This window comes from Mercurialis annua, linkage group LG3 (genome assembly GCF_937616625.2).
Source record: "Mercurialis annua linkage group LG3, ddMerAnnu1.2, whole genome shotgun sequence".
NCBI classification, from domain to species: Eukaryota; Viridiplantae; Streptophyta; class Magnoliopsida; order Malpighiales; family Euphorbiaceae; genus Mercurialis; species Mercurialis annua.
This window is the reverse complement of record NC_065572.1, coordinates 35,498,094-35,512,293: the sequence shown is the minus strand read 5'-3', so window position 1 is coordinate 35,512,293 and position 14,200 is coordinate 35,498,094.

Below are 14,200 nucleotides of genomic sequence, written 5' to 3'. Positions count from 1 at the left end.
CGTTTGGCTTAAATTGCTAAAAATGTGAAATATTTGGATTTGTTTCGTAACATTTGCAAACGTTTGGTTTCGATCTCAAAAAAGGTGAAACGTTTGGATTTGTTTTGTAACGTTCGGCATAATTCGGTAAAAAGGTGAAACGTTTGGATTTGTTTCGAATCGTTGTAAACGTTTGGCTCAATTCACTAAAAAGGAGAAACGTTTGGATTTGTTTCGTAACGTTTGTAAACCTTTGTCTTAATTTTCTAAGAAGGTGAAAGGTTTGATTTTGTTTCTTAAAGTTTGTAAACGTTAAGCTTAAATCGCTAAAAAGTTGAAACGGTTGGATTTATTTCGTAATGTTTGTACACATTTGGCTTAAATTGCTAAAAAGGTGGAACGTTTGGACTTGTTTCATAACGTTTGTAGCATAAATTGCTAAAAAGGTGAAATGCTTGGATTTGTTTCGTAACGTTTGTAAATGTTTGGCTTAACTTGCTAAAAAGGTGAAAATTTTGGATTAGTTTCGTAACCTTTGTAAACGTTTGGCTTAAATCGCTAAAAAGGTAAAATGTTTGGATTTGTTTCTTACGTTTGTAAACGTTTGGCTTAAAACGCTAAAAAGATGAAATGTTTGGATTTGTTTCGTAACGTTTGTAAACGTTTGGCCAACATTGCTAAAAAGGTGAAACACTTGGATTTGTATCATAACGTTTATAAATATTTGGCTTAAATTGCTAAAAAGGTGAAACGCTTAGATTTGTTTCTTAACGTGTGGCTTAGATTGCTAAAAAGGTAAAACGCTTGGTTTTGTTTCGTAAGGTTTGTAAACATTTGGCTTATATCGCTTAAAATATGAAACGTTTGGTTTGTTTCTTAATGTTTTAAACGTTTGGTTTTATTTCGTAACGTTTGTAAATCGCTCTAAAGGTGAAACGTTTGGATTTGTTTCATACATTTGTAAACGTTTGGCTTAAATCGCTAAAAAGGTGAAATGTTTGAATTTGTTTCGTAACGTTTTAAATGTTTGGCTTAAATATATAAAATGGTGAAACGTTTGAATTTTTTTCATAACGTTTGTAAACATTTGGCTAAAATCGTTAAAAAAGTGAAACATTTGCTTTTTTTTTGTAACGTTTGTAAACGTTCGGCTTAAATCGCTAAAAAGGTGAAACGTTTGGATTTTTTTCGTAACGTTTGTAAACGTTTGGCTTAAATTACTACAAAGGTGAAAAGCTTGGATTTATTTCGTAACATTTGTACACGTTTAGCTTAAATTTTTAAAAAGGTGAAACGCTTGGATTTGTTTCGTAAAGTTTGTAAACGTTTGGTTTAAATTACTAAAAAGGTGAAACATTTAGATTCATTTCATAACCTTTGTAAACGTTTGGTTTAAATCACTAAAAAGGTGAAACGTTTGGATTTTTATCGTAACGTGTGTAAACGCTTGGCTTAAATTGCCAAAAAGGTGAAACGCTCTGATTTGTTTCGCAACGTTTGTAGACGTTTGACTTAAATTGCTACAAAGGGGAAACACTTGGATTTGTTTCGTACCATTTGTAAACGTTTGGCTTAAATAGCTAAAAAGGTGAAATGCTTGGATTTGTTTCGTAAAGATTGTAAATGTTTGGCTTAAATTGCTAATAAGGTGAAACGCTTGGATTTGTATCGTTAAGTTTGTAAACGTTTGGCTTAAATTGCTATAAAGGTGAAACGCTTGGTTTTTATTTCGTAATGTTTGTAAATGTTTGGCTTAAATTGCTAAAAGTGTGAAATATTTGCATTTGTTTCGTAATGTTTTTAAACGTTTGGCTTCAATCGTAAAAAGGTGAAACGTTTGGATTTGTTTTGTAACGTTTGTAAAGGTTTGGCTTAAATTGGTAAAAAGGTGAAACATTTGGATTTGTTTCGAAAAGTTTTAAACGTTTGGCTTAAATCACTAAAGAGGAGAAACGTTTGGATTTGTTTCGTAACGTTTGTAAACGTTTGGCTTAAATTTCTAAAAAGGTAAAAGGTTTGATTTTGTTTCTTAACGTTTGTAAACGTTCAGCTTAAATCGCTAAAAAATTTAAACGTTTGGATTTATTTCGTAATGTTTGTAAACATTTGGCTTAAATTGCTAAAATGGTGAAACGTTTGGATTTGTTTCGTAACGTTTGTAAACATTTGGCTTAAATTCCTAAAAATGTGAAACACTTGGATTTGTTTCAGAACGTTTGTAAACGTTTTGCTTAAATTGCTAAAAAGGTGAAACGCTTGAAACATTTGTAAATGTTTGGCTTAAATTGCTACAAAGGTGAAACACTTGGTTTTGTTTCGTAACGTTTGTAAAGGTTTGGCTTAAATCTCTAAAAGTGTGAAACGTTTGGATTTGTTTCGTAACGTTTTAAGCGTTTTGTTTTGTTTCGTAATGTTTGTAAACGTTTTCCTTCAATCGCTAAAAAGGAGAAACGTTTGGATTTGCTTCGTAATGTTTGTAAACGTTTGGCTTAAAGTGCTAAAAAGAGGAAACGTTTGTGTTTGTTTCGTAAAGTTTGTAAACGTTTGGCTTAATTCGCAAAGAAGGTGAAACGTTTGGATTTGTTTCATAACGTTTGTAAACGTTTGGCTTAAATCGATAAAAAGGTGAAACGTTTGGATTTGTTTTGTAAAGTTTGTAAATGTTAGGCATAAATAGCTAAACTGGTGAAACGTTTGGATTTGTATCGTAACGTTTGGCTTAAATCGCTAAAACGGTGAAACGTTTGGATTTGTTTCGGAACGTTTGTAAATGTTTGGCATATATTTCTAAATAGGTGAAACGCTTGGATTTTTTTTTTAACGTTTGCAAACGTTTGGCTTAAATTTCTAAAAAGGTGAATCGCTTGGATTTGTTTCGTAACGTGAGTAAACGTTTGGCTTAAATTGCTAAAAAGGTTAAATGTTTGGATTTGTTTAGTAACGTTTGTAAACGTTTGGCTGAAATTGCTAATAAGGTTAAACGTTTGGATTTGTTTTGTAACGTTTGTAAATGTTTGGCTTAAATCGCCAAAAAGGGGAAACGTTTGGATTTGTTTCGTAACATTTGTAAACGTTTGACTTCAATCAATAAAAAAGTGAAACGTTTGGATTTGTTTCGTAACGTTTGTAAACGTTTGGCTTAAACTTCTTAAAAGGTGAAACGATTGGATTTGTTTCGTAAAGTTTGTAAACGTTTTGCTTAAATTGCTAAAAATGTAAAACGCTTTAATTTGTTTCATAACGTTTGTAAACATTTGGCATAAATTGCTAAAAAGGTGAAACATTTGGATTTGTTTCATAACCTTTGTAAACATTTGTCTTTAATTGCTAAATATGTGAAACGTTTGGATTTGTTTCGTAACGTTTGTAAACGTCTCGTTTCACTCGCTAAAAGGGTGAAACGTTTGGATTTGTTTCGTAACGTTTGTAAACGTTTGGCAGAATTTGCTAAAAAGGTGAAACGTTTTGATTTGTTTCGAAACGTTTTAAACGTTTGGCTTAAATCCCTAAAAAGGGGAAACATTTGGATTTGTTTCGTAACGTTTGTAAACGTTTGGCTTAAATTTTCTAAAAAGGTGACATGTTTGGTTTTTTTTCGTAATGTTTGTAAACGTTCGGCTTAAATCGCTAAAAAGGTTAAGCGTTTTTATTTGTTTCGTAACGTTTGTAAACGTTTGGATAAAATCGCTAAAAAGGTAAAACGTTTGGTTTTGTTTTGTAACGTTTTTAAATGTTCGGCTTAAAAGGTGAAACGTTTGGATTTCTTTCGTAACGGTTGTAAACGTTTGGCTAAGATTGCTACCAAGGTGAAACGCTTGGATTTATTTCGTAACGTTTGTAAACATTTGGCTTAAATTGCTAAAAAGGTGAAACGCTTGGATTTGTTTCGTAACGTTTGCAAACGTTTGGCTTAAATTGCTAAAAAGGTGAAACATTTGGATTTGTTTCATAACCTTTGTAAACGTTTGGTTTAAATCACTAAAATGGTGAAACGTTTGGATTTTTATCATAATGTGTGTAAACGTTTGGCTTAAATTGCTAAAAAGGTGAAACGCTTGGATTTGTTACATAACGTTTGTAAATGTTTGGCTTAAATTGCTAAAAAGGTGAAACGCTTGGATTTGTTTTATACCATTTGTAAACGTTTGGCTTAAATCGTAAAAAATGTGAAATGTCGTTAGTAGTATGTGTCCTAGGGCCATTTTGTATTTATTCTTGTATAAACAAATTCCATTGGCAATGATATATATGTTTTATTAGAACTAAGTGTCTCATCAACTAAGTGTTTATTTATTACATATTGTCCTTATCACATTGTGATAGAATATATTCTTAAGGTGTTAAGAGTATGAGTGACAGATTCTATTATACAAGTAATCTAAATAACCGTTCACGATAGATGGGGTCCTACGAATAAGGGCATCGCATTATCCCGGAAAGTTCGCCACCTCTGTTTATTCTCTTGATTAGTAAAGAGTTACTAATTAAAGGAAGTAGTGAGTCTCATACTACTTGATGGGGATCAGAATAAACATGTGGACACTCAAGGTGTTGAGTGAGTCGAACAAGTGACGCTAGATGACTTATACATGGTAATTTATTAAAGTCAATTTAATGTCATCTAGTTCATAATTGTACATATGTCCTTTCTCTTGCGGTGACACTATCTTGTATATAGGTGATTAGAGTTTAATACTCCTTAACCCTAGATCTTTCATGAGCTAGGGCCGCGGGATGTGTTGGCTTTAATTAGTTGTATATGGAGATAGGGGTTTAACCTAGAAAGGATTCATCACTCTGGATGAACGGAGACAAGATTCTATGCTATCTCGAATTGTTCTTGATGGATGATAAAACCTGCGCAGGTGTATATGACTTATATAGAAAGTTGTTTCTAGTGGAAGTCATATTTATCAAGAATTAGAACTGAGAGATGAGGTCATATAATCAAGAAAAACAGTGTTTGACTTAACCGTGACACTAGTCGAGATTGGAATCTTAGATGAAGAGAATTTTGAGTGTACTGTAATTATGAACATTGGTTCATAAAGAATGCATCGAAACATTCATCACTCTCGATTTACGAGAATTAATAATTAAATGGGATTTAATTATTTAATATAAGAAAGGCGTTTCTTATTACTCTTGTTGCCATATAGATGTGAACCTAGTTAGTCACACACAATAGAGTGTGCAACCGATTGAGTTTACGAAAGATCGATTTCATATAGATACTAGCATATCTCGGAAATTAATCTAAGATAAAAAACAAGTACAAATTAGGGACTAATTTGTAAGAGTTATAAATTAGTAGGAACCTAATTGTACTATGTCCATGTTAATTAGGGACTAATTTATAAGAGTTATAAATTAGTAGGAACCTAATTATAATTTAATCAAGTTTGATGATTAAAAGACTTAAGTAATTAATTAGTGTAATTAATGTTACTTAAATCACTAATCATAAGCTAGTGGAATGATGATGTCATGGTGATGATGTAATGAGATAAGCTTATGTCATATATGTGATATCATATAATGACATCACCTTGCTCATTTCATTACACCACACAACGCATATCTCACTACAAAGTTGTAGAGAGAGAAAGCACTTGAAGGAGTTAAAGGAGTCATCAATCACGACAAAACCTCGGCGACGTTTTTCATACATCCGAGCAAGGTCGTGATCACGGCGAGAGGTTGAGCTTAGGGCTGCTCGGCAAGAGGAACTCTTTCAGGATTACTTCAAGGCGAGAATTCAATCGGACGCATACTCGTGTGGACGAGTTTTTGGTCGCCGTACTTTCGGGACTACATGAATCGCTGGAGAATCGACATAGGTATTTTTCTTAAAATCCTAGATGCGTGCTTTAATTACTAAATGATACGACGATCCATTTGTTGTTGATATGATCAACTTTAGGATTCGGATTGTTGAAATTTCGATTTGAATTGAAATATATGATCCGGACCCGCGCGTCCCGCTGCGTCAACAGTTGTATCGGAGCCACCGTATCATCGAGTATTAATGCTCTACGATTGAATACATGTATAAATAATCTAGGACTTAGGAATTATTATTGGGCATGTAATTTATAATTCCAAGGGCTTAATTTTTTTTCTTTCCCAAAACGAACAATCGCTATTGTGATATTAACTACATTTAGTTAAATTCTGTTTAGGAAATTGGTACTTAAGTGGTCCGCTCGTGACCCTCCAATCTATCCTGGTAATTTTTCTAATCTGATCATTTAACAGAAGACGTGATTCGCTTGTGCATTATGTTGTCATCAACGGAATATGCGGAAAAAGCGAAACCCGAAACAAAAAAAACCCAAAACAATTTTTTTTTTTTTTCATAAAAACCAAAAATGATGAAAAACGGGTTTTACACCCGGAAAAAAGTTTTCGGCTTGAAAAAAAATTATTTTTTTTCCGTAAAAAACCGATATGCTGAAAAAGGGGTTTTACACCTGGGAAAAAGTTTCCGACTCGAAAAAAAACCGTAAAAAAAATGTAAAAAAATAAAGTAATTTTTTTTAGGATCAGCAATCGGTTGAAGTTTTCGGAGGTTCTAGGATGATTCCTCGATACCTAAAGAAAGTAGATATTACATAGTAAATGATTAGAGAATCATTTCCGAGATATGTAATGATTAGAGAATCATTTCCGAGATATGTAATGATTAGAGAATCATTTCCGAGATATGTAATGATTAGAGAATCATGTGTGATTGCATGATTTATTTTAGCTTTAATATGTATGGGATGCATGCTAAAATGTGTTGTGTGTTTAGTGAGACCAGAATAACTTAAAACCCTAAGAAATATTCCTAAAAGTATAAAGATTAAGTTTATATTGGAGCAATAAACTAACACGCTTTAAGTTCTCATCTTCTCGACTATGTATACATAGGGGTAAGATGATATCGTCAAAAGATATTGTTGAGTTTATTGTTAAGCATGAGATGTTACGGGTGTAGTCGATATAATATACGGCGAGAAAGGCAATTAGGCGTACCTGAGTCGTATATTATTTAAATCGATACATCTTAGTTGATTCAATGGGTTAGACTTAACTAATGTGGAAACCTAAGAATAACATTAAGTACTTGAGGGTGAAAGCATTAGGAGCCGGAAATGATTGAACCTCCTATGAGATATGATGAATAAGTAGTTGTTCACTTATATATCATTTTGATCCTAAGAATAGCATTAAGTACTTGAGGGAAAGATAAATAAATATAAGAAATTAATCACCTGCTTGAAATCGTTTCCAACGAAGATTTACGTTTCCTATTTTGGAAGTGTAGGATTCGAAAAAAAATAGTGGGAGGCCATTTTGATAAAGACCAAATCTTTATGGTTAAATATACAAGACAATAATACTAATTAGAGATCTTTGCTATCCATAGGTTGATAAGATAAGATGAAATCGAATCTGTTAAGTAGCATTCTCGACAATAATCGATTAGTGGGTCCTAACTTTGTTGATTGGTTAAGAAATCTCAAAATAGTTCTTGCAAGTGAACACATAGCATATGTTCTTGATGCAAATGCTCCAGGACCATTGCCGATTGAGGCACCTCCTGAGGAACATGAGGCATCGCGCAAGTGGAAGTTAGATGACGAACAAGTCAAGTGCTACATGTTGGCATCTATGAATAACGAGTTGCAAAAGCAACACGAGAAATATCTGGGAGCCCGCGAAATATTATTTCACTTACAAGAGTTGTATGGTGAATCAAGTCGTTCTACTAGGTATGAGATATCTAAGCAATTATTTCGAGCGAAGCTCTCCAAGGGAAAGGATGTTGGAGAACATCTGAACAGATGATTCGATGTATCGAACGTCTAGAGGGTCTAGATTTCATCATGGACTTCATTCTCCAAACGGATATGATCCTCAAATCCCTTCCGGATTCATATGGTAATTTCATCACGAATTACTATATGAATCGGATAGAATGTACACTTGCCGAGTTATCAAGCATGTTGATAACCGCTCAAAAGAACAATGTTATGGGAAAGGAAGGAAGTTTCTCTTCCGGTTGCTTCTTCGAGAAAGACTGAGAAGAAGAAAACTAAGAAGAATGTTTTGAAGGCCCAAAAGGCCATTGCAAAAAGGAAGCGCACCTTGGAGAGCAAAGGAAAGTGTTTCTTTTGCGAGGGCGAGGGACATTGGAAACGAAATTGCCCCAAGTATAAGGAATTTAAGGGCAAGAACAAGAAGAATGAAAATACCGGTGAAGGTATGTCTATTTCTTGTTCTTTCAATTCCAATAACGATAGCTCGTCCAAAGCTTGGGTATTAGATACCGGAGCTAGTTCTCACATTTGTTCATCCTTACAGGATCTAGCAAATGAGAGGAAGTTGGACAAGGATGAAGTTATCTTGAAGCTTGGAAATTACGCAAGTGTTGCGGCTAAAGCTATTGGATCGTCTTCTATTTTGTTGTATAAGCATGTTTTGTATTTGAACAATGTTTTGTACTTACCAAACGCTTATAGAAATATCATGTCTATTTCTTGTATGACAAGATTAGCATATGATTTTCTATTTACAAAGGATGTTTATGAAATTATCTATAATAATGAAATCGTTAGTTATGGTTATGTACAAAATGGTCTTTATTGTATAAATGAAGATGTTTGTAATACAAATAATGTTTTAGAAATAAATACCGTAAGTAATCAAACCTCGAAACAACTTTGGCACTTACGATTAGGACATATTGCGGAAGATAGACTTAACAAGTTTGATAAGATGGGAATATTGAGCAATCTTGATTTTGCATCAATTTCGACTTGTGAGTCGTGTCTTAACGGCAAGATGACCCGATCACCCTTTGTTGGACAAAGTTGTAGAGCAAAAGATGTTTTGGAAATCATACTTAGTGATGTATGTGGACCATTTAAAGAAATGGCACGAGGTGGTTATTTATACTTCATTACCTTCACCGATGATTTATCACGGTATGGATATGTTGTTCTTATGAAGAACAAGAGTGAAGCTTTTGAAAAATTCAAAGATTTCAAAAATGAAGTAGAAAACCAAATTGGAAAAAGTATTAATATCCTTCGATCTGATCGAGGAGGTGAATACTTGAGGAATTTGCTACATTCTTAAAAGAATGAGGTATTATTTCCTAACAGACTCCTACGGGAACACCACAATTTAATGGTGTATCAGAACGGAGGAATCATACATTGTTAGACATGGTACGATCAATGATGAGCTATACTGATTTACCCATTTCATTATGGGGTCATGCACTTATTAGCGCAAATTATATTCTAAATCAAGTTCCAACTAAATCCACTCCAAGAATACCGTATGAGATATGATATGGTAAGGAAGCAAGTCTTAAACATATTAACATGTGGGGATGTTCGACATATATTAAAAAGTTGATAACCGACAAGTTGGAATCGAGATCAATCATGGGAAGGTTCGTTGGTTATCCTAAAGACAGTTTAGGATATTATTTCTATATTCCATCCGAACAAACAATTAAGATTAGTCGGGATGCCCAATTTCTTGAAAAGGAGTTTATTCAAGAAGGGGGCAAAGGAAGAAATATAGAATTAGATGAGGAATCATCTAAAGACCAACAATATGATACAATGGAGATTGATCAAACCCATAGTGAACCAGAATAAGTAAAATCTACAGAAACATCTCGAAGATCAAGTAGAGTATCTCATCCACCAGAGAGATATGGTTTTATTCATGATATACAAGAGTTGTTCATTCATGGAGAAAATGATCAAATAGTTGATCCCTCTACTTATGAGGAAGCTATATGTGATATAGATTCTTCAAGATGGCTTGAAGCTATGAAATCCGAAATGGATTCCATGTATAGTAACCCAGTATGGGAGCTAGTTGATCCACCCGAAGGTATTATACCAATAGGGAACAAATGGATCTTCAATCGTAAAATTGTTGCTGATGGAAAAGTGGAAACTTTTAAAGCTAGGCTTGTTGCGAAAGGGTTTTGGCAGAGGCAAGGAGTCGATTATGAAGAGACTTTCTCGCTGGTAGCTATGCTTAAGTCCATCAGAATTCTTTTTGCCATAGCTGCACATTTAGATTATGAGGTTTGGCAAATGGATGTTAAGACCGCATTTGGAACAACCTAAGGGTATATTGAGGAGGAAATCTATATGGAACAACCTAAGGGTTTTGAATCCGAAAAAGGTTCCAAGGTGTGTAAGCTAAAACGATCCATATATGGATTGAAGCAAGCTTCGAGAAGTTGGAATCGTCGTTTTGATGAAGCTGTAAAGAATTACGAGTTTATAAAAAATGAAGATGAACCATGTATTTACAAGAAGGTTAGTGGGAGTGCAGTTACTTTCCTAGTCTTGTACGTAGATGATATTTTACTAATAGGAAATGATGTCGGATGTTAACCTTTGTAAAGCTTTGGTTGTCTAAAACTTTCTCCATGAAAAACCTCGGAGAAGCGACTTACATTCTCGGTATTAGACTCTATAGAGATAGATCTAAGAGAATGACTGGTCTCTCCCAAAGGCTCTACTTAGAAAATATATTGAAAAAGTTCAATATGGAAAATTCTAAGAGAGGATTGATTCCTGTTAGGCATGGAATTCACCTTTCAAAGGAAATGTCTCCAAAGACTTCTGGAGAAAGAGTTGAAATAGCAAAGATACCATATGCTTCGGCAATTGGTAGTCTTATGTATGCTATGTTGTGTACGAGGCCAGATATTGCCTATGCAGTTAGTTTGACTAGCACATATCAATCAAATCCAAGTTCAGAACACAGGATGACGGTTAAGAATATCTTTAAGTACTTGAGAAGAACTAAAGATATGGTCTTAACATATGGAAGAGGTGATTATAAAATAGATGGCTTAAAAGATTCTGATTTTCAATCAGATATAGACGATCGTAAGTCTATATCTGGATTCGTATTCACGTGTAATGGAGGAGCAGTGAGTTGGAAGAGTTCCAAACAAGAAACCATTGCAGATTCCACTACAGAAGCCGAGTATATTGCGGCATCAGATGCTGCAAAGGAAGCTGTTTGAATTAGGAAGTTTGTTTCTGAACTTGGTGTGGTTCCTACCATTGAGTCCGCAGTTCCTCTTTTCTGCGACAACAATGGTGCTATAGCCCAGGCAAAGGAACCCCGGTCTCACCAAAAATCCAAACACATAGAAAGGCGATATCATATTATTCGAGAAATTATTGGAAAAGGAGAAGTGTCTCTCCAAAGGATAGCATCAGCCGATTACACTGCTGACCCACTGACAAAGCCTATGACCCAGAGTCAATTAGATTTACATCTTGAGAAGATGGGGCTTAGATATAGTAGCCAATGGAACTAGTGCAAGTGGGATATTGTTAGTAGTATGTGCCCTAGGGCCATTTTCTATTTATTCTTGTATAAACAAATCCCATTGGCAATGATATATATGTTTTATTTGAACTAAGTGTCTCATCAACTAAGTGTTTATTTATTACATATTGTCCTTATCACATTGTGATAGAATCTATTGTTAAGGTGTTAAGAATATGAATGACAAATTCTATTATACAAGTGATCTAAATAACTGTTCACGATTGATGGGATCCTACGAATAAGGGCATCGCATTATCTCGGAAAGATCGTCACCTCTGTTTATTCTCTTGATTAGTAAAGAGTTACTAATTAAAGAAAGTAGTGAGTCTCATACTACTTGATGGGGATCAAAATAAACATGTGGATACTCAAGGTGTTGAGTGAGTCGAACAAGTGACGCTATATGACTTATAAATGGTAATTCATTAAAGTCAATTTAATGTCATCTAGTTCATAATTGTACATATGTCCTTTGACTTGCGGTGACACTATCTTGTATATAGGTGATTAGAGTTTGATACTCCTTAACTCTAGATCTTTCATGAGCTAGGGCAGCGGGATGTGTTGGCTCTAGTTAGTTGTTTATGAAGATAGGGGTTTAACCTACAAAGGATTCATCACTCTGGATGAACGGAGAGAAGATTCTATGCTATCTAGAATTGTTCTTGATGGATGATAAAACCTGCGCAGGTGTATATGACTTATATAGAAAGTTGTTTCTAGTGGAAGTCATATTGATCAAGAATTAGAACTAAGAGATGAGGTCATATAATCAAGACAAATAGTATTTGACTAAACCGTGACACTAGTCGAGATTGGAATCTTAGATGAAGGGAATTTTGAGTGTACGGTAATTATGAACATTGGTTCATAAAGAATGCATCGAAACATTCATCTCTATTTGGGGGTCGTGATATGTTGCTAGACGTCACTCTCGATCTACGAGAATTAATAATTAAATGGGATTTAATTATTTAATATATGAAAGGCGTTTCTTATGACTCTCGTTGCCATATAGATGTGAACCTAGTTAGTCACACACAATAGAGTGTGCAACCGATTGAGTTTATGAAAGATTGATTTCATATAGATACTACCATATCTTGGAAATTAATCTAAGATGAAAAACAAGTACAATTAGGGACTAATTTGTAAGAGTTATTAATTAGTAGGAACCTAATTGTACTATGTCCATGTTAATTAGGGACTAATTAATAAGAGTTATAAATTAGTAGGAACCTAATTATATTTTAACCAAGTTTTATGATTAAAAGGCTTAAGTAATTAATTAGTGTCATTAATGTTACTTAAATCACTAATCATAAGCTAATGGAATGATGATGTCATGGTGATGATTTAATGAGATAAGCTTATGTCATATATGTGATATCATATGATGACATCACCTATGTGATGTCACCACATGAAAGGTGTCATGTGGTGGCAACACCTTTGCTTGGTGTTTTTGGCACCTAGCATGCAAGGTGTTGCATTCTTAAGACATGCTCTAGCCTATAAATAGATCTTGTCCTTGCTCATTTTATTACACCACACAACACACATCTCACTACAAAGTTGTAGAGAGAGAAAGCACTTGAAGGAGTTCAAGGAGTCATCAATCACGGCAAAAACTTGGCGACGTTTTTCATACATCCAAGCAAGGTCGTGATCACGGCGAGAGGTTGAGCTTCGGGCTGCTCGGCAAGAGGAACTCTTGCAGGATTAGTTCAAGGCGAGAATTCAATCGGACGCATACTCGTGTGGATGAGCTTGAGGTCGCCATACTTTCGGGATTACAAGAATCGTTGGAGAATCGACATAGGTATTCTTCTTACGATATGCGTGCTTTAATTACTAAATGATACGACGATCCATTTGTTGTTGATATGACCAACCATAGGATTTAGATTGTTGGAATTTTGATTTTGAATTGAAATATACGATCCGGACCCGCGCGTCCCGCTGAGCCAAGAAATGTTTGGATTTGTTTCGTAACATTTGTAAATGTTTGGCTTAAATTTCTAAAAAGGTGAAACGCTTGGATTTGTATCGTTAAGTTTGTAAACTTTTGGCTTAAATTTCTAAAAAGGTGAAACGCTTGGTTTTTATTTCATAATGTTTGTAAACGTTTGGCTTAAATTGCTAAAAATGTGAAATGTTTGGATTTGTTTCGTAACGTTTGTAAACGTTTGGCTTCAATCGCTAAAAAGGTGAAACGTTTGGATTTGTTTCGTAACGTTTGTAAACGTTTGGAATAATTCGGTAAAAAGGCGAAACGTTTGGATTTGTTTCGAAGCGTTTTAAACGTTTGGCTTAAATCGCTAAAAAGGAGAAACGTTTGGATTTGTTTCGTAACGTTTGTAAACGTTTAACTTCAATTTCTAAAAAGGTGAAAGTTTTGATTTTGTTTCTTAGCCTGTGTAAACGTTCGTCTTAAATCGCTAAAAAATTGAAACGTTTGAATTTTTTTCGTAATGTTTGTAAACATTTGGCTTAAATTGCTAAAAAGGTGAAACGTTTGGATTTGTTTTGTAACGTTTGTAAATATTTGGTTTAAATTCCAAAAAATGTGAAACACTTGGATTTGTTTCGTAACGTTTGTAAACGTTTGGTTTAAATTGCTATAAAGCTGAAACGCTTGGATTTATTTCATACCGTTTGTAAACGTTTGGCTTAAATCGCTAAAAATATGAACTGTTTGGATTTGTTTCGTAACGTTTGTAAATGTTTGACTTAAATTGCTAAAAAAGAGAAACGCTTGGATTTGTATCGTTAAGTTTGTAAACATTTGGCTTAAATTGCTAAAAAGGTGAAACGCTTGGTTTTTATTTCGTAATGTTTGTAAACG